Consider the following 27,078-nt stretch of genomic DNA (forward strand, 5'->3'; position numbering starts at 1 on the left):
CCGAGTCTAAAGTAACAAAAATACACCCCCGGCGGCTCAGTCAGGCTGATCGGGACCATCGCAGTGAAATCACCATGTCCCAACCAGCTAGAACGCGTGCCCTCCGGTGCGTCCGATCGGCAATTGTTTGCTCCAAGCCTGAAATCCAGGCTTAGTAACATAGTTCAAAGGTTGAAAAAAGACCAAAGTCTATCAAGTTCAACCTATAGCCCTAGTGAGTCCTACTGAGTTGATCCAGAGGAACGCAAAAAACCCTCATACTCGAGGTAAAAATTCCTTCCCGACTCCAAATATGGCAGTCAGAATAAATCCCTGGATCGACGTTCTGTCCCTATAAATCTAGTATAGATAACCAGTGATGATGTTATTCTCCAAAAATGCATCCAGACCCCTTTTGAACTCTTTTACAGAGTTCACCATGACCACCTCCTCAGGCAGAGAAGTCCACAGTCTCACTGCTCTTACAGTAAAGAACCTCCTTCTGTGCTGGTGTAGAAACCTTCTTTCCTCAAGACATAGAGGATGCCCCCTTGTTATAGATACAGTCCTGGGTATAAATAGATCATGGGAAAGATTTCTGTACGTCCCCCTGATATATTTATACACAGTTATTAGGTCTCCCCTAAGCCTTCTTTTTTCTAAACTAAATAACCCTAATTCTGATAATCTGTCTGGATACCGTAGCCCTCCCATTCCCCGTATTACCCTGGTTGCCCGTCTTTGAACCCTCTCCAGCTCCACTATACCTTTCTTGTAAACTGGTGCCCAGTACTGTACACAGTATTCTATGTGTGGTCTGACTAGTGATTAGTACAGCGATAGAATGATTTCCTTGTCGTGGGCATCTATGCCCCATTGATGCACCTCATGATTTTATTTGCCTTGGCAGCAGCTGCCCGACACTGGTCACTACAGCTAAATGTACTGTTAACTAAGACTCCCAAGTCCTTTTCCACATCAGTCGTCCCAAATGTGCTCCCATTTAATACATAATCCCAGCCCGGATTTTTCCTCCCCATGTGCATTACCTTACATTTATAACACAAAAAGAGAAATGAGCCGTGCAGCACTCACCAGTTATTGCAGCTTGAACATCACTTTATTGGCAGGGATTACAGCAACATGCGGGAGGAGAAGAGAACACAAGCTCCGTGGAGCTCGTGGGTTACGGGTTCCGTTTTGCTGGTGTCTGCTTGGTCACCCACAGAGCTCGCGTTCTCCTCTCCTCCCGCATGTTGCTGTAATCCCTGCCAATAAAGTGATGTTCAATCTGCAATAACTGGTGAGTGCTGCACTGCTCATTTCTCTTTTAGTGTGTTGTACAACTGACTTTCTAGTGAACAAGCACCCCAAAACAGCTGAATTTATACTGTTTTTTGCCACCACCTGCTACCCTACCACTGTACTGAAACCGGAGTGCCGGACGCTGTTTTTTCTACTTGCACCTTACATTTATCAGTGTTGAACCTCATCTGACACTTCCCAGCCCAATCCTCCAACCTATCTAGATCCATTTGTAACAGTGCACTGTCCTCTATAGTGTTTACCGCTTTACAGAGTTTAGTATCATTTGCAAAGATTGCTACTTTACTATTCAACCCCTCTACAAGGTCATTAATGAATATATTAAATAGGACAGGATACAAGACTGACCCCTGTGGTACCCCACTAGTAACAGTCACCCAATCAGAATAAGTACAATTAATGACCACCCTCTGTTTCCCATCAATGAGCCAGTTACTTACCCACTTACACACATTCTCCCCCAGCCCAATCCTTTTCATTTTATGCACCAACCTTTTATGTGGCTTATGCACCAACCTTTTATGTATCAAATGCTTTGGAAAAATCCAGATATACGACATCCAGCAATTGCCCTTGGTCCAGTCTGGAGCTCAACTCCTGATAAAAGCTGATCAGGTTAGTTTGACAGGACCGATCCCTCATAAAGCCATGCTGATATGGAGTCATACATTTATTTTTATCAAGATACTCCAAAATAGCATCTCTTAGAAAACCCTCAAACAATTTACATACAACTGAGGTTAAACTAACAGGTCTATAATTCCCGGGTTCACCTTTTGTCCCCTTTTAAATATTGGCACCTCATTTGCCATGCGCCAGTCTTGGGGAACAGTCCCTGTTATCATAGAGTCCCTGAATATTAAAAAATAGGGGTCTGTCTATTACATTACTTAATTCCTTTAGAACACGAGGGTGAATGCAATCTGGGCCAGGTGATTTGTCTATTTAGATTTTTTGTAGGCGGCACTGTACTTCTTCTTGGGTTAGACAGGTGACCTTACAGGGGCGTTTACCTTATCTTGCTGTATTACACCTGGCATTTCATTTTCCTCTGTGAACATAGTGGAGAAGAATTTGTTTAATATATTTGCTTTCCCCTGATCCCCGTTTATAATTTCTTCCTGATAATTTTTTGAAAGGGCCTACACTTTCATTTTTGACCTTTTTGCTATTTATATAGTTAACCTCTTAAGGACCAAGACCATTTTCACCTTAAGAACCAGAGCTTTAATTGCACATCTAACCACTGTCACTTTAAAGGGGTATTCAGGGCAAAAACATCTTATCCCCTATCAAAAGGATAGGGGATAAGATGTCTGATCTCCCTGCAGCAGCCCGCATTCTATGCGTAGGTGCGTCTGCAGTTTTGGAAACTGATGGGCTTCCGAGATGGGGACATGATGTCACGCCACGCCCCCTCCATTCATTTCTATGGAAGGGGGCGTAATGGCCACAACGCTTTTCGATAGGGTATAAGATGTTTTTGCTCGGAATACCCATTTAAGCATTAATAACTCTGGGATGCTTTTATTTTTCATTCTGATTCCAAGATAGTTTTTTTTCTGACATATTCTACTTTATGAAAGTGGTAAATTTTTGTCGATACTTGCATCATTTCTTGGTGAAAAATTCCCGAATTTGATGAAAAAATTTAAAATTTTGCATTTTTCTAACTTTGAAGCTCTCTGCTTGTAAGGGAAATAGACATTCCAAATAAATTATGTATTGATTCACATATACAATATGTCTACTTTATGTGTGCATCTTAAAGTTGACATGTTTTTACTTTTGGAAGACATCAGAGGGGTTCAAAGTTCAGCAGCAATTTTCCAATTTTTCACAAAATTTTCAAAATGTGAATTTTTCAGGGACCAGTTCAGTTTTGAAGTGGATTTGGAGGGACTTCATATTAGAAATACCCCACAAATGACCCTATTATAAAAACTGCACCCCTCAAAGTATTCAAAATGACATTCAGTAAGTGTGTTAACCCTTTAGGTGTTTCACAGGAATAGCAGCAAAGTGAAGGAGAAAACTCAAAATCTTAATTTTTTTACACTGGCATGTTCTTGAAGACCCAGTTTTTGAATTTTTACAAGGGGTAATAGGAGAAAATGCCCCCCAAAATTTGTAACCCAATTTCTCTCAAGTAAGGAAATACCTCATATGTGTATGTCAAGTGTTCGGCGGGCGCAGTAGAGGGCTTAGAAGGGAAGGAGCAACAATGGGATTTTGGAGAGTGAATTTTGCTGAAATGGTTTTTGGGGGGCATGTCGCATTTAAGGTGCCCCTATGGTGCAAGAACAGCAGAAACCCCCCCCATGGCATACAATTTGGAAACTAGACCCCTCAAGGCATGTAACAAGGGGTCCAGTGAGCCTTAACACCCCAAAGGTGTTTGACAGCTTTTCATTAAAGTCGGATGTGTAAATGAAAATACATTTTTTCTCACTAAATTTGGATGTGTAAATGAGAAAAAAATTCACTAATATGCTGGTTTTTCCTCAAATATTTTTTTTTACAAGGGGTAATAAGAGAAAATGACCCCCAAAATTTGTAACCCCATTTCTTCTGAGTATGGAAATACCCCATGTGTGGATATAAAGTGCTCTGCTGGCGCACTACAATGCTCAGAAGAGGAAGAGCGCCATTGAGCTTTTGGAAAGAGAATTTGTTTGGAATGGAAGTCGGGGGCCATGTTCGTTTACAAAGCCCCCCGTGGTGCCAGAACAGTGGACCCCCCTCATGTGAACCCATTTTGGAAATTACACCCCTCACTGAATTTAATAAGGGGTGTAGTGAGTATTTACACCCCACTGGCGTTTGACAGATCTTTGGAACCATGTGCTGTGCAAATGAAAGATTTTATTTTTCAATTTCACGGACCACTGTTCCAAAAATCTGTCAGACACTTGTGGGGAGTAAATGCTCACTATACCCCTTATTATATTACATGAGGGGTGAAGTTTCCAAAATGGGGTCACATGTGGGTGGGTCCATTGTTATGACACTATGGGGGCTTTTTCCTATTTTCCTTTGTGAAAATGAAAAATTTAGGCTAACACCAGCATTTTAGTTTTTAATTTTCCCATACAACTTTAATGAAAATTCTTCAAACACCTGTGGGGTCTTAAGGCTCACTATCAACCTTGTTACATTCCATTGTTACGTTACATTGAGGGGTGTAGTTTCCAAAATGGGGTCACATGTGGGTATTTATTTTTTTGCGTTTATGTCAGAACCGCTGTGCAAATCATCAATTTAGGCCTCAAATGTACATAGTGCACTCTCACTCCTGAGCCTTGTTGTGCGCCCACAGAGCATTTTATGCCCACATATGGGGTATTTCCGTACTCAGGAGAAATGAAGTTACAAATTTTGGGGTTCTTTTTTTCTTTTATCGCTTGCGAAAATAAAAAGTATGGGGCAACACCAGCATGTTAGTGTAAAGATTTTTATTTTTTTACACTAACAGGCTGGTGTAGTCCCCAACTTTTCCTATTTATAAGGGGTAAAAGAAGAAAAAGACCTCCAAAATTTGTGGAGCAATTTCTCCTGAGTACAAAAATACCCCATATGTGGCCCTAAACTGTTTCCTTGAAATACGACAGGGCTCCAAAGTGAGAGAGCACCATGCGCATTTGAGGACTAAATTAGGAATTGCATAAGGATGGACATAGGGCTATTCTACGCCAGTGATTCCCATACAGGGTGCCTCCAGCTGTTTTGCTAAACTCCCAGCATGCCTGGACAGTCAATGTCTGTCCGGAAATGGTGGGAGTTGTTGTTTTGCAACTGCTGGAGGCTACGTTTTGAAAACACTGCCGTATGATAAGTTTTTCATTTTTATTGGGGGACAGTGTAAGGGGGTATATATGTAGTGCTTTACCCTTTATTTTGTGGTAGTGTAGTGTTTTTAGGGTACATTCGCATTGGCAGGCGTTTACGGTGAGTTTTCCGCTTGGAGTTTGCGCTGCAGCGAAAAATTTGCCGCAGCTCAAACTTGAAGAAGGAAACCCACTGTAAACCCTTCAGTGTGAATGTACCCTGTATATTCACATGGGGTGGCAAACCTCCAGCTGTTTCAAAACTACAATGCCCAGCATGTACTGACAGACCGTGCATGCTGGGAGTTGTACTTTCGCAACAGCTGAAGGCACACTGGTTGGAAAACCTTCAGTTAGGTTCTGTTACCTAACTCAGTATTTTCCAACCAGTGTGCCTCCAGCTGTTGCAAAACTACAACTCCCAGCATGTACTGATCGCCGAAGGGCATACTGGGAGATGTAGTTATGCAACAGCTGGAGGTATGCAACTACAAGACTACTGTTTGCTGTTTGCTGAGACAGCTGTTTGGGAATGCTGGGATTTGCAGTTTTGCAACATCTGGAGGGCCACAGTTTTGAGACCACTGCACAGTGATCTTCAAACTGTAGCCATCCAGATGTTGCAAAACTACAAATCCCAGCATGCCCAGACAGTAAACTGCTGTGTGGGCATTCTAGGAGTTGTAGTTTTGCAAGATCTAGAGGGCCAAAGTTTAAAGATCACTGTACAGTGATCTCTTCCAAACTGTGACCCTCAAGCTGTTGAAAAACTACAAATCCCAGCATGCCCAAACAGCTGTCTGAGCATGCTGGGAGTTGTAGTTTTTCAACATCTGGAGGGCTACAGTTTAGAGACCACTGTATAGTGGGCTCATACTGTAGCCCTTCAGATGTTGCTAGGCAACTCACCAGATTCCGTAGGATCCAGGGAGCCGCATCGCCGTCCTCTTCTGCCAACGATCACTGCTGCCGATCGCCGCCCGCTGCCGCCGTCGACGTGTAAGTGGACTTCGGCGCCGGTCCTCGTCGGTTTCCCCATTCTGCCCAGCCTACAGTGGGTGGGCAGAACGGGGAAATCGAAAGTTAACCCCCCCGCCCCTGATCTGCTATTGGTCGTCGCTTGTAGACAACCAATAGCAGGGGTAGGAGGGGATTGTGGGTGTCTTGGGCAACCCCGATCCCCCTTATTTTCCTAATCACCGGGTCACCGAAGACCCATATGACCTGGAATCGCGGCAAATCGCCGGTGTGAATTCACCGGCAATTTACGGTGATCGCCGACATGGTGGTGGTGGGGGGGTTTCATTGGGCATTTGCACAGGGTGCCTGCTGATAGATATCAGCAGTCACAACGGTCCGTTCCCCGCCCGGCATGCGGCGGGGAACGAAATTTCCTCGGGCGTAGAGGTACACCCTTGGTCCTTAAGTACCAGGGAGCAAAGGCGTACCTGTGCGCCCTTGGTCCTTAAGTGGTTAAAGAACATTTTGGGGTTAGTTTTACTCTCTTGGGCAATGAGTCTTTGTCTCTATTTTTGCGGCTTTTATCTGTTTTTTTTACATATTTTACATTTTTCTCTATAGCTTTTTAATGCTTCTTCACTACCATCCTCTTTTAGTAGTTTAAATGCTTTATTTTTGTCATTTATTGTCCCCTTAAAATTTTTATTCATCCATATTGGTTTTCTTTTATTTCTGACCCTTTTATTCCCATAAGTTATATACATCTTACAGTGAGAGTGTTACACCGAGCGCTCCGGGTCCCTGCTCCTCCCCGGAGCGCTCGCGGCGTTCTCCTCTCTGCAGCGCCCCGGTCAGACCCGCTGACCGGGAGCGCTGCACTGACATTCGCGATGGGGATGTGATTCGCATAGCGGGACGCGCCCGCTCGCGAATCGCATCCCAAGCCACTTACCCGTCCCGGTCCCCGGCTGTCATGTTCTGTCGCGCGCGGCTCCGCTCTCTAGGGCGCGCGAGTGATTGGTGCCTGGCCCAATCAGTCTAATTAGCTTCCACCTGCTCCCTGTGTATATTACCTCACTTCCTCTGCACTTCCTTGCCGGATCTTGTTGCCTTGTGCCAGAGAAAGCGTTAGTGTTGTCCTAAGCCTGTGTTCCAGATCTTCTGCTATCCACATTGACTACGAACCTTGCCGCCTGCCCCGATCTTCTGCTATGTCTGACCTTGCCTCTGTCTAGTCCTTCTGTCCCACGTCTTCTCAGCAGTCAGCGAGGTTGAGCCGTTGCCGGTGGATACGACCTGGTTGCTACCGCCGCAGCAAGACCATCCCGCTTTGCGGCGGGCTCTGGTGAAAACCAGTAGCATCCCTAGAACCGGTCCACCGACACGGTCCACGCCAATCCCTCGCTGACACAGTGGATCCACATCCAGCTAGCCGAATCATAACAGTAGATCCGGCCATGGATCCTGCTGAGGTGCCGCTGCCAAGTCTCGCTGACCTATCCACGGTGGTAGCCCAGCAATCGCAGCAAATTGCCCAACAAGGACAGCAGCTGTCGCAGTTGACCGCCACGTTACAGCAACTTCTGCCACTGCTACAGCAGCAACCATCTCCTCTGCCAGCTCCTGCACCTCCTCCGCAGCGAGTGGCCGCTCCTAGCCTCCGCTTGTCCCTGCCGGACAAATTTGATGGGGACTCTAGACTCTGCCGTGGAGTTCGTAGTGAGTCTTCTGTCTGGAAAGGCCTTGTCTTGGGCCACACCGCTCTGGGACCGCAATGATCCTGCCACAGCCACAGTCCAGTCCTTCGCTGAAGTCCGTAGTGTCTTCGAGGAACCAGCCCGAGCTTCTTCTGCCGAGACTGCCCTGATGAACCTGGTCCAGGGTAATTCTTCAGTAGGCGAGTACGCCATCCAATTTCGTACTCTCGCCTCCGAATTATCTTGGAATAACGAGGCTCTCTGCGCGACCTTAAAAAAAAGGCCTATCCAGCAACATCAAGGATGTGCTGGCCGCACGAGAGATTCCTGCCAACCTGCAAGAACTTATCCATTTGGCCACCCGCATTGACATGCGTTTTTTTGAGTGACACCAGGAGCTCCGCCAGGAAAAAGACCTTGATCTCTGGGCACCTCTCTCACAGGATCCTTTGCAATCTACCCCTGTGCCTCCCGCCGAGGAGGCTATGCAAGTGGATCGGTCTCGCCTGACCCATGAAGAGAGGACTCGCCGTAGGGATAAAAATTTATGTCTGTACTGCGCCAGTACCGAACATTTCTTGGTGGATTGCCCTATTCGTCCTCCACGTCTGGGAAAAGCACGCACGCACCCAGCTCACGTGGGTGTGGCGTCTCTTGGTACAAAGTCTGCTTCTCCATGTCTCACTGTGCCCGTGCAGATTTCTCCTTCTGCCAACTCCTCCTTCTCAGCCGTGGCCTGCTTGGACTCTGGTGCTTCTGGAAATTTTATTCTGGCCTCTTTGGTGAATAGGTTCTGCATCCCGGTGACCCGTCTCGTCAAGCCGCGTATACATTTCTTCGGTCAACGGAGTGAAGTTGGACTGCACTGTGCGTTTCCGCACAGAGCCCTTGCTTATGAGCATTGGACTGCATCACGAGAAAATTGAATTTTTCGTCCTTCCCAACTGCACCTCTGAAGTCCTCCTCGGTCTGCCATGGCTCCAGCATCATTCTCCCACCCTTGACTGGACCACCGGGGAGATCAAGAATTGGGGCCCTGCTTGCCTCAAGAAATGCCTCACGTCTGCTCCCAGTCCTGTCTGACGGGCCTCAGTGTCTCCCCCTGTACCTGGTCTGCCCAAGGCCTATGAGGACTGTGCAGTGCCTCCTCATAGCCCCCGTCCTGGTGACACTCTGCCCCGTGACAAGCTTCACCCTCTGCCCCCCCTCCCCATTCCCCTCCCCATTCCCTCTTCTTCCGGATTACCGGCCGCTGATGTAGCTACCCAGGACTGTTTTTTGTTCCAGAAGGAAACTAAAGAGACGCCCCCTATGTTCTCTTCTCAGTTAAAGGGACAAGGAGACAAAGAGAGGGGGAGACCCAAGGGGGGGGGGGGTACTGTTACGCCGAGCGCTCTGGGTCCCTGCTCCTCCCCGGAGCCCTCGCGGCGTTCTCCTCTCTGCAGCGCCCCGGTCAGACCCGCTGACCGGGAGCGCTGCACTGACATTCGCGATGGGGATGCGATTCGCATAGCGGGACGCGCGCCAGCTCTCTCAGATTTAAAGGGCCAGTGCACCAGTGATTGGTGCCTGGCCCAATCAGTCTAATTAGCTTCCACCTGCTCCCTGTGTATATTACCTCACTTCCCCTGCACTTCCTTGCCGGATCTTGTTGCCTTGTGCCAGAGAAAGCGTTAGTGTTGTCCTAAGCCTGTGTTCCAGATCTTCTGCTATCCACATTGACTACGAACCTTGCCGCCTGCCCCGACCTTCTGCTACGTCTGACCTTGCCTCTGTCTGGTCCTTCTGTCCCACGTCTTCTCAGCAGTCAGCGAGGTTGAGCCGTTGCCGGTGGATACGACCTGGTTGCTACCGCCGCAGCAAGACCATCCCGCTTTGCGGCGGGCTCTGGTGAAAACCAGTAGCATCCCTAGAACCGGTCCACCGACACGGTCCACGCCAATCCCTCGCTGACACAGTGGATCCACATCCAGCTAGCCGAATTATAACAGAGAGTTTAAGATATTTTTTAAAGTCTACCATTTACTGTCAGTATTCTTGTTTTTGAGGACATTATCCCATTTTATATTGTTAAGGGCTTCTCTGAGTTTGTCAAACTTTGCCTTCCTAAAGTTCATTGTTTTTGTGGCCCCTCGCAAGATTCCCTTATTGAAGAACAAGTTGTAATGTATTATATTATGATCACTATTTCCTAGGTGTCCTCCTACTTGCACATTCGTTACTCTGTCAGGTCTGTTGGTTAATATTAAAGGACTACTCCAGAATAGGAAAATTGTACTCCATACTGCCAGCAGTAAAAAAAAGAGGTACATACCTTCCTTCGCTCCTCCAGTAACCCGCTCCGGACTCCGCCGCGATCCTCTTCCTGGTTGCCGGTGGTCGGCGAGTCATCCTGCTCTCAGGCAATCACCGGCCGCAGCAAAGTCCCAACTCGGCCAGCGATAGGCTGCTGCCGGGGCTGAAAAAGTCACACTGCCGCTCAGCCTATCGTTGGTCGAGTCAGTACTTCGCTGTGGCCGGTGATTGGCTGAGTGCAGTATGACGCGCTGACCATCGGCAACCAAGAAGAGGATTGGAGCGGAGACCGGAGCGGGTTACCAAAGGAGCGAAGGAAGGTATGTACCTCTTTATTTTTTTACTGCTGGCATTATGGAGTACAATTATCCTATTCTGGGGTACTTCTTTAAGTCTAGTAGGGTGCCTCCTCTGGTCGGGCCCTGTACCATTTGGGACAAATAATTGTCTAGCTATAGTCAGAAACCTGTCTCCTTTATGAGATTCACAGGTCTCAGTCTCCCAGTTTATATCAGGATAGTTAAAGTCCCCCATTGTTATCACCTCATTCTGAATTGCTTCCTCAGTAAATTGTTTATTTGCCTCAGTAATTGATCTTCTTCTTCCATTATGTTTGGTGACTTATAGCTAACCTCTATCAGAATTTTTTTTCTTTTTATCGCCATATATTTCTACCCATAATGACTCCACATTATCGTTTCCCTCCCATATCTCCTACTGCAGTGTGGCCTTCAGACTGGACTTTACATAAAGACAAACTCCTCCCCCTTTCAGTTTTGCCCGAGCCTTCCTGAATAGACTATAACCCTGTATGTTGACCGTCCAGTCACAGCTATCGTCCAACCAAGTCTTTGTTATACTCACTATTTCATAATTAGAGATGAGCGAACTTTTCAAAAATTCGGTTTGGCCGATTCGCCAAATTTTTTCGAGAAGTTGTTTCGGATCGAATAAATTTGCGGCGAAAGTGTATTAAAAACAGCTATTTCTGGTCTACAGAGAGCCCCAATAGGGGTGTAGAACACTTTGCCGCCTTGCTGTAATACGCATAGGGAGTGTGCTAGGTTAGTGAAATCATACTGTTATTCAATTTGGCATGCAGATTACAGGCATTGCCATTAGAATGACCGCTACAGAGCGTATATGTGGCAGCAGGGAGACCATAAGGTGTCAAAATTGAAGAGGATAAAGAGATCTTTTTTGTCATATTTAATGTAATTTGATGTGAAAATTTTATTTTTACATTACCCATTCTGGCGAGCATCGAGCTGGCGGTCCTCCGCCAGGCGAGATACCACCTGTTCCAACCCCTGCCTCTCAGTGCCCCCATGATTATGGAAGTACAAATGTTTCATTTAATCAGTTATAGTTCATTGCTATTGCTCCAACATGTTTCATTGGATTCTGGTGATAATTTCACAGGTCATATGACGTCGAGGGCCAAAGGGCCTCAGTCTTGAAAAAATTACAACTCCTAAGATTAAAAGATGAATGTTGAAATCTCTATTGAAGAGGTCAGCTAGTGCCACCATCAAAAAAAATGTTGGCCCAGGCCCAGCAGCAACAGTAAGCCAAGTAGTTCCTGAAACACACAGAGTAGAGCACGAAGCAGCATGAGTAAACAAGAGCTGTTCTCAAGCCCTAACATTAAAAGGTGAATGTTTAAATCTTTATTGAAGATGCATGCTAGCTAGTTCTACAATCCAAAAAGGCCCAAGCCCAGAAGCATCAGTAAGCCAAGTAGTTCCTGAAATACACAGGAGCAGTCAGGAGGAGGCATCAGCAGTACACCCGAGGATTTCATAACCCCTTACATTGAAAGATCAATGTTGAAATCTCAATTAAGCATTTATGTTAGCTAGTGCTACCATAACATATATTGAGTTAATATCCCAGTCCCAGCAGCATAAGAAAACGATATATTGTCTGAATGACACAGCCTGGAGGTGTTGAAAGCATAAGGAGCCCATCTAGTGTCTGAATGGTACAGCCTGAAGGTGGCTGAAGCATGAGGAGACCATATAGTGGCTGAATGACACAGTATGGAGGAGTTGGCAGCATGAGGAGACCATATAGTGGTTGAATGGCACAGCCAGGAGTTGGCAGCAGCATGAGTAGACACTAGGCCTTCACAGTCCCTAAGATTAAAAGATAAATTCAGAAATTTAAACTGAAGATTTTGGATAGCTAGTGCTACCTACCATAACAAAAAAAAAATTCCCAGGCCCAGCAGCAGTATCAGTAAACCATATATTGCCTGAATGACACAGCCTGGAGTCGGCTGAAGCATGAGTAGACACCAGGGCTTCACAAACCCCAAGAAAAAAAACTGAAGAATTTTTGAAATTTAAAATGAAGATTTTGGATAGCTAGTGCTACCTACCATAACAACATTTTTATTTCCAGACCCAGGCCCAGCAGCGGTATCAGTAAACCATATAACGCCTGAATGACACAGCCTGGAGTTGGCTGAAACATGAGTACACACCAGGGCTTCACAATCCCCAAGAAAAAACAGAAGAATTTTGGTAAATTTGAAATGAAGATTTTGGATAGCTAGTGCTACCATATCATAATTTTCAGTCCCAGACCCAGGTCCAGCAGCAGTATCAGTAAACCATATATTGCCTGAATGACATAGCCTGGAGTTGGCTGAAGCATGAGGAGACCATTGAAATGTATGTTTTTTTTTAAATTTAAATTTAAGATTTTTAAATTTAAATTAAAGATTTTGAAATTGAACTTTTAACTCCCAAGTTTTAGTGTCCCGGACCCCGACGTGTGGGTACAAAGTGCCAAATTAAACAAGCCCCCACAGGGCTCATGTGGCCCTGAGATGTAGGCGCAATGTCTCCATTTCCGTGACCAGCCATTGTTTCCAACACTTTTCGCCAAGGCAAACCATGTTAAGAACAGTGATCGCCCGGGCACATTTGGCTTCAGAATTTCCACTTTTTTTTTTTTTTTTTTTATAAATTTTTTAATTTTCAGAGGAAAAGATAAACAACATATACAACAATAGCTTCGGCAGGGTATGAGAGGGCTTAAAATCCACATTACATAAGCCAGTAGGACGAGATATACAATACAGTGGTCCCTCAACATATGATATTAATTGGTTCCAGGAGAACCATCATATGTTGAAACCATCATATGTCGAGTACATATGTCTATGTAAAAATGGTAATTGGTTCTGGGGCCTTGGAACCATTGTATGTTGAATACATATCTCTATGGGAAACTGCTAATTGGTTCTGGGATGACCATTGTATGTGGAGTGTATGGGGAGTGTTTAACAAACCAGGGTGCCTCCAGCTGTTGCACAACTACAACTCCCAGCATGCATGTACAGCCATTGACTGTCTGGGCATGCTGGGAGTTATAGTTTTGCAACAGCTGGAGGCACACTGATAGGGAAACATTGATGTATGGGGTGTATAGTGTGTATATGTATTGTATGTGATGTGTGACATCGCATACAGTACTTTACAGTTCTTTAAATACCTTCAGGGGGGACAGAATGTCCTCCATTACCATCCTGCCGACTACAGCTCTATAGGAAAGGAAGGGGAGGGCAGCCAGCAGCTCATTGGATGTCTGCAGCAAGATGCTGCAGGCTATTGGCTATGGCTGCACTGGGGGGGGGCTTACACGGAGCTCACAGTGGAAGCCTGCGCGAGTTAGCAGGACAGCATGTGAGTAACAGGAGGCAGAACGGGGCACATTATACAACTATCTGTCAGTTGCTGAAGTTGTCAGCGCTGTCGGATAGCTGTTTGTACGATGGCCCCGACACACAGCACCATCATATGTCGAGGCTGCCTTCAACATACGATGGTCTCTGAGAGGCCATCATATGTTGAAATGATCATATGTCGAGGCCATCATAAGTCGGGGGATCACTGTAGTGCCTTTACAGAAACACCTCAGTAGGTTACTTTAGGTTCCAGTTGTCTGATTTATGAGCATTCCTACAATAATGTTCGGAGGGTAAACCCTCCCCATGTTACATAGTTACATAGTTACATAGTTAGTACGGTCGAAAAAAGACATATGTCCATCAAGTTCAACCAGGGAATTAAGGGGTAGGGGTGTGGCGCGATATTGGGGAAGGGATGGGATTTTATATTTCTTCATAAGCATTAATGTTATTTTGTTCCATGAATGTATCTAATCCTGTTTTAAAGCTGTTAATTGTTCCTGCTGTGACCAGTTCCTGAGGTAGACCGTTCCATAAATTCACAGTCCTCATGGTAAAGAAGGCGTGTCACCCCTTGAGACTAAACTTTTTCTTCTCCAGACGGAGGGAGTGCCCCCTCGTCCTTTGGGGGGGTTTAACCTGGAACAGTTTTTCTCCATATTTTTTGTATGGGCCATTAATATACTTATATACGTTTATCATATCCCCCCTTAAACGTCTCTTCTCAAGACTAAACAATTGTAACTCCTTTAATCGCTCCTCATAGCTAAAATGTTCCATGCCCCATATTAGTTTAGTCGCGCGTCTCTGCACCCTTTCCAACTCCGCAGTGTCCCTTTTATGGACAGGTGCCCAAAACTGAACAGCATATTCCAGGTGAGGCCGTACCAATGCTTTATAAAGGGGGAGTATTATGTCCCTGTCCCTTGAGTCCATGCCTCTTTTGATACATGACAATATCCTGCCGGCTTTGGAAGCAGCAGCCTGACATTGCATGCTATTCTGTAGTCTGTGATCTACAAGTACACCCAGATCCTTCTCTACCAGTGACTCTGACAGTTTAATCCCCCCTAAGACATACGATGCATGCAGGTTATTAGTACCCAGATGCATAACTTTACATTTATCCACATTGAACCTCATTTGCCAAGTGGATGCCCAGACACTTAGTCTATCCAAGTCATCTTGTAACTTATGCACATCCTCTATAGACTGTACCGTGCTACAAAGCTTGTTGTCATCTGCAAAGATAGAAACAGAGCTGTTAATACCATCCTCTATATCATTGATAAATAAATTAAACAACAGCGGGCCCAGTACTGAACCTTGGGGTACACCACTAATAACCGGGGACCAATCAGAGTACGAATCATTGACCACCACTCTCTGGGTACGATCCATGAGCCAGTGTTCAATCCAGTTACAAACTAAAATTTCCAAACCCAAAGACCTTAACTTACCTGTCAGACGTCTATGAGGGACAGTATCAAACACTTTAGCAAAATCCAGAAACACTATATCCACAGCCATTCCTCTGTCAAGGCTTCTACTCACCTCTTCATAAAAGCAAATTAGATTGGTTTGACAACTTCTATCCTTAGTAAACCCATGCTGGCTATCACTTATAATACAATTATCCCCTATGTATTCCTGTATGTAATCCCTTATAAGTCCTTCAAACAATTTACCCACAATGCACGTTAAACTTACCGGTCTATAGTTTCCTGGGGAAGACCTAGAGCCCTTCTTGAAGATTGGCACCACATTCGCCTTGCGCCAGTCCCTTGGCACAATACCAGACACCAGAGAATCTCTAAATATCATGAACAGGGGTACAGATATTACTGAACTTACCTCTCTAAGAACTCTTGGGTGTAGTCCATCCGGCCCTGGGGATTTGCTTACATTTATATCACTTAACTTACCTTGTACCATCTCTACATTAAGCCAGTTCAGTACATTACATGATGTGTTACCAGCACTGACCTGGCCAATGTCAGCTCCTTTTTCCATAGTGTATACAGAACTAAAGAACCCATTCAGTAGCTCCGCTTTCTCTTGATCGCCTGTGACAACCTCCCCATTATCATTATTAAGGGGTCCTACATGCTCTGTCCTTGGTTTTTTTGCATTTATATATCTAAAAAAATATTTAGGATTAGTTTTGCTTTCTTTGGCCACCTGTCTCTCATTTAGAATTTTTGCTGTTTTTATTACATTTTTACAGATTTTATTAAGCTCTTTGTACTGTTTAAATGTTATCGCTGACCCATCAGATTTGTATTTTTTGAAGGCTATTTTTTTGTTGTTTATTGCTCTTTTAACATCATGTGTCAGCCATGTAGGATTTAGTTTTAATCGTTTATATTTGTTCCCCTTTGGTATATATTTAGATGTATAGTTATTTAGAGTTGATTTAAAGATGTCCCATTTACCTTCTGTATCAGTATTTGACAACACCTCCCCCAGTCTATGTCCTGTAGTGCAGCCCTCAGCCCAGGGAAGTTTGCCTTTTTAAAGTTATATGTTTTTGCCTTCCCCGCCTGTCTTTGTTTTCTACATTTTAAGTCAAAAGTAACTATATTGTGGTCGCTATTACCAAGGTTTTCCCGCACAGTTACATTACGAACCAGCTCTGCGTTGTTGGAAATGATCAGATCCAACAAGGCATCACTTCTTGTTGGGTCCTCCACAAACTGGCCCATAAAATTATCCTGCAATAAATTTAGGAATTGTCGCCCCTTTGTAGTTTTAGCCAACCCCGGACCCCAATCTATATCTGGATAGTTAAAATCTCCCATTATTACCACTGTACCTGCCCGGGCGGCCCTCTCTATTTGTTTATGAAGCCGAACTTCTATCTCTTCAGTGATATTAGGGGGTCTGTAGATTACCCCAAATATAATTTTTTCAGTATTTCCCTCCTTTTGTAATTCTACCCACAGTGATTCCACCTCTTCAAAATCATCACACACTATGGCATCGTTCACACTGACTTTCATACCACTTCTTACATACAGACAGACTCCACCACCTTTTCTGTTCATTCTATCCTTGCGAAACAATGTAAACCCCTGCAGATTGACAGCCCAGTCATGCGAGGAGTCCAGCCATGTCTCAGTGACCAAAACTATATCAATATGTTCCTCCAGTATCAAGGCCTCAAGCTCCCCCATTTTATTTGCTAGGCTTCTGGCATTTGTGAACATACACTTTACATTTCCATCCTTTATGTTATTGGGGTTAATGGGATTCAAGGGTGTAAGTTTTATTTTCCTATGAAGCCTATTCCTATTAACCCCTCCCTCCGCTCCACCCCCAGGTACATTTATAATTCCCACCTCTCTATCTACACTATCTTCCCCCTCTTTGCTGTAGGTTCCCTCCCCCCAAGTCCCTAGTTTAAACACTCCTCCACCCTTCTAGCCATCTTCTCCCCAAGCAAAGCTGCACCCTCCCCATTGAGGTGCAGCCCGTCCCTACGGTAGAGCCGGTAACCGACAGCGAAGTCAGCCCAGTTCTCCATGAACCCAAACCCTTCCTTCCTACACCAGCTTCTGAGCCACTTGTTTACCTCCCTGATCTCCCGCTGCCTCTCTGTTGTGGCTCGAGGTACTGGTAGTATTTCAGAAAATACTACCTTGGAGGTCCTTGCCTTAAGCTTGCGGCCTAAGTCCCTGAAATCATTTTTAAGGACACTCCACCTACCTCTTACTTTGTCATTGGTGCCAATATGTACCATGACTGCTGGGTCCTCTCCAGCCCCGCCCAGGCAGACAACACACTGTTCGGCGATCCCGGTCTTTGTGACAGATTGTCCTGTCTGTTCCCCTAATAATTGAGTCCCCCACCACTAGTACTAGTATGTTGGCTCATAAGTGCCTCATATCGTAGTATTCAATACCCAGAGCTTTCTTATAACGACATATATCTAACTCCAAAAAGATATGTATAATAGAACTTGTGTGATACTCAAACTGTGGGGATGAAAGGGAAGGGGGGGAGGAGGGGGGGGAGGGAGTTGAAGGGGCATGAAGAAGAGAAGGAGAGGGCCGAAATAGGATAACAGGTAGCGAGTGAGCAGGAGAGGAAGGACAGATAAAAAGAAGTGAGGAGCGGAGGGGTAAGAGATACGAGAAACAAGGCAGAAATGAGAAACAAAGGAATGAGGAAGAGAGAAATGAGGACCAGGGTCAAACATCCTCGCCCGTTGGCACCCAACTTAGGTCCCAGGACCTGGGGTGGTCATCTGCGTCGTCTGATTCTTTTTTGTCTTGTAATCCAACCATGGTTGCCATCTTTTTAAGAAGGAAGCATGTGTGTGAGTGCTCCAGCCCACCGATTCCTCCATCCTACACAATTCGGCCACTTTAATTAGCCACTGAGAGCACGTGGGGGGCGATGTCTTGAGCCAATGTAAAGGTAGCAGTGCTTTGGCTGCTGAAAGTAGGTGTGCTACTAAGGATTTCTTATGCATGTTACAGTCTGCATTGGATAGACCAAGGAGTACCTGCGGAGGGGTCAATGTCATTCGCTTACCCAGGATGTCTGAGATCAAGCGATTCACTTCTGACCAAAATGGGGTGATGCCTCGGCAATACCACCATATGTGTGAATAAGTGCCTCTATCTTCGCCGCACCTCCAGCAGACGTCCACCTGTGCCTATCCCCTATGGTAAAGTATATTGTGTGTGCGGTACCATCTCGTGAGGAGTTTATAGTGACCTTCCTGTAACTTAACACACTTAGAGAAGCCATGGGAATGCCGCAGAACCTCTCTGCGTTCTTCGGTTGTCAGGGACAACCCCAACTCTCTCTCCCATGAAAGCAAGTACAATGGCACCTCTGGCTCTTCCTCAGTCTCCATCCCCGAGCGCACTAGGTGTGACCTGCGTCCACCACGGGAAGCAGTCAATGCAATGCGCTCCAGCCAAGTGAGATCAGCTCCAATGACATATGTCCCCAGCATAGCAGAACATGCCTTCCTAATCATGTAAGTATGATAGAAGTTGAGTGTGGCCGAGGGGACTAGTTCTTGTAGCAATGTTTCTGAGGGTGGCTTACCTTCAGGGCACAGATCTCTCAGCGGCACGTGGTCAAGGCGCTGCCACATATCATCTACCAGCGTCGACTGGGGGCAGACTATGTATGGTATTAAAGAACTAGGAATGGCCGGAGAAAGCGTTTTAGTTTGCGTGGTAGCGTGTGACCGGTGGGTGAGGAATTTCTGGGTCAGCTGAAGCGTGGACTTAGTCAGTGGATTAGTCACCTTCTTTAAAGAGTGCATCGACGGCAGCCACCGTGCTCTAGATACCGTGCCAACCATTGATTGTAAGTGCATATATTCCGGGGATGCGCACATCCCCGGCCCCATCCCCACCACCAGTTCTGTCCACCTCTGTAAGTGTACTGTCATGTGGAGTCTCGTCACTACGGGTAGTCCCATACCCCCTCTGTCCTTGCTACGGGTCAAAAGCGTGTTGGGCAAGCGCGGCCTCCAACCGGACCAAAGAAATAGGCTAAACAACTGCCTCCACCGCGCAAGATATTGCTTCGGTAGAGCAATGGGCCCCATTCTAAGGATGTAGAGTAGGGAGGAGATAATATATGTCTGGAGGAGGTTACGTCTGCCCATCCACGAGAGGAAAGGCAGCCTGCAACCATCTAACTGTTGTTTGAGTTTATTATATAGCGGAATGTAGTTTGCTGCATATAAACCATCCAAAGTGCTGGGCAACGTAATCCCCAAGTACTTTATACACTTCTCCGGCCAGCTGTATGGTGACGTGAGTTTCAGCAAGGACACTACTTTCTTTGGCACCGTAATGTTTAGTATTTCTCATTTCGAGTAATTAACTTTGAAGTTAATTATATGTGACCATCTTAATGTTAGCCATGTTGTTAAAGTCAGCACGCTACTCTCCCTTGTACAGTGTCAAATGTACCTCCGAGTGACTCTGCAGGACCCTAGTCTAGAAAAAGAGAAAGAGAGTGCAGAAGGAGTGAAACGAAGAGGTAGGATAAGGGAAGGAACAGAAAAGGAGGTTAGGAGCGTAGAGGGGGGAGGGGAAGGAAAGAGGGGAAAAAAGAGGGGGGAAGGGGGAGTGTAAACTAGTGCTCGAGGATTGGGCTGTAAACTACAGCCCAATAGTGTACGAGTATCGATTAACTCGTGTCAATGAATGGGGGTACGGATGGGTTCCCAAACTGATTGCCTGCCCCAACCCACCCAATTATCAACCTTAGGCTGCTTTTTTAAACATGTTATTTATTCATGAACCCTATGATACAGTTCTAACAATTTTCCTTAATATATAAACTTTTGCATAGCTACCCAACACATGGAAGAAGGTATTTAGAGTGATCTCTGGAATAAGACAAGGGAGCGAGGGGGGCATTGGAGGGGGGCATTGGAGGGGGGTGGTGTAGTGGGGAGTAGCGGAAAAGGGCCGGGAGGGGGAGAGAGGGGGGGGGGGGGGGGGACGGCCGGGCACGCGGTTCCCAGGCAAGGAACAACTTATTGTGAGTGGCAAACAATGCAACAAGTAATACAAAAACATGTAGGGATCCTTAAAATGGACCCAGTGCTAGCCACAAAAATACCTGATAGAATACCTATGACTGCACGCCGCAGCCGTAATTTAAAAGATCTATTAGTTAAGAGCCATTATGTACCAAAGAACATTAATCCTTTTACAGAATCAATGCCAAGAGTCGGCTGCTATCCTTGTGGGGAATGCCTAGCTTGCTCCAATATTATCAGGACAAAAATATTCACCACATCTGGGAGTTTGCGGGAGTACAGGATAAGGCAGTATATTTCATGTACTAGCACACATGTTATATACTATGCCACATGTGATTGTGATAAAATCTATATAGGTTTGACCTCTAGACAACTGCGCACCCGAGTCCGAGAACATGTGAGGGACATTATCTCTGCCAAGAACTGTGTTGATACCATGAGTTTAAAAACCCTACCAAGACATTTTAAGGAGAAACACGGATGTGACCCCTCTGGTTTAAAAGTAAGAGGGATCGAAAGAGTCCAAGGTGGTATGAGAGGGGGCAATTTGAAAAGAATTTTGGCCCAGAAGGAGTGTAGGTGGATTACAGTGTTGAATACAATGGTCCCCCACGGTTTAAATGAACAACTAAGCTTTTCATCCTACCTGTAAAGTAAAATAAAATATACGAACACAAATATGTAGTACCAATTGAGTCTTAAATATCAATTTACTCTGGATACTTAATATTGTGATAGGAATTACTCACCATTTGTCTCCCCAATTTGTTTTTAACTTCCCATGTGTTGTTCACATGTTTTAAATTGTATTGTTGTATTTAGTTATAACTCTTATTTTCTTTGTTTAAGATATACCTTTGTACACATGGCATTATAAGACACACTGTTATCCTATGATATGAGTCTCGCATCTCAGTATGGAAGATATAAGTTATTGCAAGAAGTACGGACTACTTGACGACCATTAAGTGAACCATGGTAGCCAGACTGATTAAAAAGGAAAAAAAGGAAATGAATTGGACAATATGGTAGTGAAAGGAATTGTAGTGGGGTTTTGGATTTGTTTGGGAATTCTTTATAAGTGTCACATAGATGGCTGTATATGCACTTTAATTATACTATATAATGGGGATCTGCCAGTAATTAATACTGACATGATACACATGGATATTTGCACCGTATGCACAGCACTTTATTTATTCTTGTAATATGTTATATATATATAATAATTCTCTTTTTTTGCTTCTTTCTTTTCACATATTATTTTGATGTGCACTTTTTATTCAGCACGATTTATTTTTATATTGGGTTAATATTACACTGGGTCTTTTTACTCCATATATGTTCTTACATGTATATTGTTGTATAGTCTGTCCTATGGATTCATGCAGATGTCTGCCTTGAGTAGTTCGTACGGCTGTGTTGGTTCAGTGCGCATGCGCGGTATGTTAATATCCGAGATACCGCCTTCCGACGCGACCGTGGCCGTAGTGCGCATGTCCGGAAGCTTACTGCTCTCGGACATGCGCATAGCGGTGTGGACGCCGGAAGTGGGGCGGTTGTTTACATCCGGAAGACTACTATCGCATGCGCCGGAAGAATCATCCACAGCTGTAATTAATTGTAAGTAATAGCGAGCACTATAAAGTTTGTGGTGCGGTGTTGTTCAGTAGTACCTCTTGATAAAGGGAAACCGAAACGATCGTAGGGGTCTGGGCTCTGCAGCCTAATATGGGTAAGCTTACTATATGCACTTTATCTTACTAGTCTCTGTGTCTCTTTGTAGTCTGCATGGATCCATAGATAAGCGCTTGTGTTACCACTATATTATCACACTATCATTGCGCAATATTATATATTTTTTTATTTGTTTGCACTAATTTATATCCTATTATACCTACAATTGTGGTTTGTGTATACTTTGAATACCGTATATAGAGCACTTTAGTAGCAATAACTGATATGCAGTGCAGTTCTCTTAGAGACTGAGATATTATATTAATTACTTGTTACATCATATTATATGTTAGCCCATTGCAGCTGGCAGTAGCCCTACTTTTTTGTACTGGAACCTAACCTAATCCTAATTTCAATTATTGGCGTCTGTTCACATTGTTTTTTTAAAATTTGTATTAATAAAATCATGATTTTAATTAAGGAGTTGTTTGAACTCGACTTTCTTTTTGTGTATAAGTTATGTGCACAAGTAGCCATACTCTTACAGACAGAAATTTCCATGCCTCCTATTGATCAGGCAAAAGTCACCCAAGCTATTCAAGTAAAGGTGGATACTTAGGTATCTGCATGTTTAGCAAATGGGGGAAGGGAGACTAACGAGTAAAAATTCCACCTTCCTTTTGCATGTAAATAATGTTTCACTTGTTTTGTCTTTCAGGAAAAACAATGGAGGCACATAAGATACTGACTGTGTGCAGCTAAATTTTCTTTTCTGGCCACTAGGGCCATACCATAGGGTTACATGTAAAAATTACAATACTTTTGTTAGTTTGGGTTGACATTTACAGGAGCCTCCCCAAATTTGTGGGGAAAACAAATTAGTAAAAAACTAACTAACCACTTTGATTTTTTTAAGAGGTGGGGGAGGTTTAGCAAAAGCTATTCCTTGCACTAGAAGGCAATATGCCTAGAGGGACTGAGGCAACACTCACACTCACAAATTAGTTAGCAATGGTTGTAATAATGCTGGAAAAGTCAATATGGATATGCAGAGTGGAGTTCAACTGTGTCTAGTGTGTGGGTTTTACCAAGGTTCACTGATCAGCACAGGCAGAAGAGAATCTCTGATGGGCCTGGAAATACTAAAATTGTATTGTTGGAAAAGTGACTCTAAAACCTGTTTATTTTCCATTCAGCAGATTAGTGGCAGTGTAACCCCGCTCAACCCATGGACCTCCAATCAGAAGAATCCAAGCTCACCACAAACAGACGACCAGATGACCAACGCTTCTAATGGAGTGAAGAAGGCTACCCATTCCTAAGCATCCCATGGTTGGAAGATGACAAGGATCAAGTCAGGTCAAGACTGGGTTTGAATGACATCGCGAGACAGGAGGACCCAGAACCAAATAATACCCTCCAGCACATTTTGGAAAATGCTTTGGCCACCACAAGGACGCTTTAAAGAAACTGTCTCAAGAGAAGCTACAAATAGGGGCTGTGGCCCTAACAATCGCCTAGCCCTAGATTCTTGCTGCAGCTACATAGTGAACAATGAGGGCGACATTAACCATGATCAATGTAGACTGACAGCAATCAAAACTCCATGGAACACCAAACACCAGATTATTTGGGTGGATGGGGAAACTGGGGGAATATAATTACTTTGCATTTCTTTGTTTTATGGAGATATACATGTTGAATGTTTGGTAAACTAGCAGGCATGGAATTTAGGGAATCACCTAACATTGGTAAATTATGGTGTAAAAGCAAGAGGTGAAATGTTATGGACATTGAAATTATGTGTTTTTACATCCATCATTTAGTATAAATTTCCCTGCCTCCACGGTCTAAAGCTTAGTCACATACAGCCACAGTAGGCGGGGCTAAAGAACCTGTTTTTCCAGGTTATGTGAGGAGAGCAGGTGGACATTAGGCCAAAGGGGTGGGGCATTAGGGGTTTCACAGGAAACCATATGGCCGTCTGTCTCTTTGCTTTTGTAGCATCTCCTGCTTCTTAAGCCTGGGATGGATAAGTATATTGATTGTATCATTTCTACACTAAATATTCATGTATCACTTGCGTAGATTCCTGCTAGTTTGCTAAACATAGAGTATGTACTATTGTCTTAATGCTTGTATGTATGTCTTATTTCGTTTAGCTAATTAATGTTTTTATTAAATGTTATCAACTGTGCTGGTTACCGAGTGATTGTTAATTTGGTGGGTATACACTGCTGGTACAAGACATTTCTGCCAAAATACCTTGTACAATTATTTCATAGTTGTACAAAAAGTAATCTGCGTTTCTGGGTGCTTTTACAAACCTATTTGGGACCTATAGTTTTAGCCTGAACTTCGTGCTTCCGTTTTCATATAGTTGGTGGCCATTTTGGGGACTAACTAAGAGAGCACATGGTCGGGGGGAGAGGAATGTTTGTTTTACTCTAATTCTAAAATCACAATTGGTGTAGTATGCAGGATTTTCCACAATAAGTGGATTTGCAGACAGGATTATCACCCTAGAACCGCAGCAACCCAGAACCCTGGCAACACAGACTCCCACATGACTCTCCTCATTACTACTTGCCCGCCTAGCAGAGCAAGCGGCGCATGTCTCCTCCACTTCTTGGCTGGGCAGTAGCTGCTGACTGTCCTCTATTAGATCGACCTCAGTGAATAGTGGAACTGAACCCACAGCATAAGATACTTCTGTTGGAGAGGGAACAGCATAGGACAGAGACAATGGGAGGACAGGGACTGCTCCGGGTCCATGCCAACTGAGGGTTGTGTCTGAGGAACCCACCGACTGTTGACTGGTGGTGTCAGATGTCACTTGTGATGAAGTGGATGACCGGGTTAACCAATCAACGATGGAAGATGTGTTGCTGGTAGAGACACGACCGCTAGCTGTTAACGGAAGCTCAGGCCTCTCGCTGCGACTCCTGCTGCCACTCGCCCCTAGTCTGCTGCAACCTCTGCCTAAAGGATTTAGGCCTCTGCCAATCCTCTGTGCCAGTCCTGGCACTTCTCTGCCTAACATACTTAATGCGTATATGAGGGGAGTACAATACCCTTCACTACACTTAAAACAGTATTTGTCTAGAACAGCAGCTGGTGATTACTTTTGCTTCGACTTTCACAGTATGTAGGCCATTGACAGATTAACAGATACAAAATGGTAGACTACTTAGATTTACGTATGCAGTATGCACTGATGAGGGCAGAAAAATGCGTTACAATATGCCTGAAAAATTAAGTATTTTTTTAAAACACCAGCCGGTGAGTAATTTTGCTTGGACTTTTACAGTATGTAGGACCTTGACAGGTTAACAGGTACAAAATAGTAGACTGCTTTGATGTAGGTATGTGGTATGCAGAAACGTATGACTTATAACGTATGAGGGCAGAAAAATGCACTACAGTCCGCTGAAAAAACGTATTTTTGCACAGCAGCAGGACACTTCAGTGCAGCACCACAAAAAAAAAAGAAAAATGTGTATTAAACCCAAAATTGCACTCTGTCAGAGAGTATTAAGAATGGTGTGAACTGCTGCTGGGTATTATACCGTCTACAGACTAGTATAAGCAGCAGATGATTTCTTGTGGGAAAAATACACAGAATTGCACTGAAAAATCACTCCTGCCTCCTGTGATAAGGTTCATTAAGTTAAGGCAGCTCTCTGCCCTTCTCTTCTAACATGCTGAATAACGTCACTGGGTGGTTAATGGCTGGCATAAAAATCCTTTTCAGTGAGAACAAGCACTGCTCTCTGCCCACAACGCTGATGTGACTAGCAACTGGCAGTAAAATGCTGCATTATAATCAATTCAGCGTGTCTGTGTAACACACAGAGACAAGCAGTCCGTCCTATCCCTCTGCAATGTATAGATAAAAGGAGATCTAAGAAAGGGAAATGAATCGCGCTGCCACAAGAAGTACATATGGGTAAATTTATTGCACACAAAGGATCCACGCAACGCGTTTCAAAGCCGTTCTGGCTTTTTCGTCAGGTGTCCGACTGACGAAAAAGCCGGAACGGCTTTGAAACGCGTTGCATGGATCCTTTGTGTGCAATAAATTTACCCATATATACTTCTTGTGGCAGCGCGATTAATCTCCCTTTCTTGGATCTCCTTTTATCTATATTTGCGCCTGGACACTGGGAGCCGCAGCAGCCACGATTACAGGATTCCTGATCAAGCGCATTGAGTGTTGTGCCTCCATTTGCACAACTCGCATAGGTGAGTGCGTTTTGATTGGGCTCTTCACTATCTCATCCATCAGGTTCCATCCAGGGGCGTGCACCCTGTTCTCTTTTGTATTCTCTGCAATGTATGGCATGAAATGAGCAGCTGTAAAATAGCTGCCGATTATATAGGGCTCTGTCATCACAGGGGTCAATGAATGTGATAGGCTGCATCCCGCATGTGATTTAGGGTCATCACGTCTACCTCCCTTCCCGCCTTGCCTTCCCGTCTTCCCAGCATCCCCTGCCCCACGTACTGACATTTGGATCCACCATTTTAGGTGTCCCGGAGCCTGGAACGCATTGAAAAGGAGTTTAATGAAGCGATTTGCGCGATAGAATCGCGGCGATATTCGCATTCATTGCGAATCAAATAAATCATGAAATTCATAATGAATTCAGGTTCGTCTGCTTCGATTCGCTCATCTCTAGTCATAATCCTCCTCAGACATTATCAACTCCAGTTCGTCAGTTTTATTGGACAGACTTCTGGCATTAGTCAACATGCAATTCAATGGTGTATGTTTTTTTTTCCTATGAAGCCTATCCTTATTAACTATTCTAACCCCTCCCTCCGCTCCACCCCCAGGTACATTAATAAATCCCCCATCTCTATCTACACTATCTTCCTACTCTATGTTGTAGGTTCCCTTCCCACCCCAGTCCCTAGTTTAACCCCTTAAGGACCAGGCCATTTTACACCTTAGGACCAGAGCGTTTTTTGCACATCTGACCACTGTCACTTTAAACATTAATAATTCTGGAATAATTTTAGTTATCATTCTGATTTCAAGATAGTTTTTTCGGGACATATTCTACTTTAACATAGTGGTAAAATTTT

General features: G+C 44.6%; 1 long non-coding RNA gene across 1 annotated transcript in view; it reads left to right on the plus strand.

The window, feature by feature from the left end:
• LOC130284335 (uncharacterized) overlaps positions 1-24,184 on the plus strand; it is a 29,515-nt gene extending 5,331 nt beyond the window's left edge. Inside the window, exon 2 of the long non-coding RNA XR_008846985.1 lies at positions 23,184-24,184. This is a non-coding gene — a long non-coding RNA (uncharacterized LOC130284335). The remainder of the gene's footprint in view (positions 1-23,183) is intronic.
• Positions 24,185-27,078: the final 2,894 nt, after the last annotated feature.

The sequence above is a fragment of the Hyla sarda genome, chromosome 8 (assembly GCF_029499605.1).
Source record: "Hyla sarda isolate aHylSar1 chromosome 8, aHylSar1.hap1, whole genome shotgun sequence".
NCBI classification, from domain to species: domain Eukaryota; kingdom Metazoa; phylum Chordata; class Amphibia; order Anura; family Hylidae; genus Hyla; species Hyla sarda.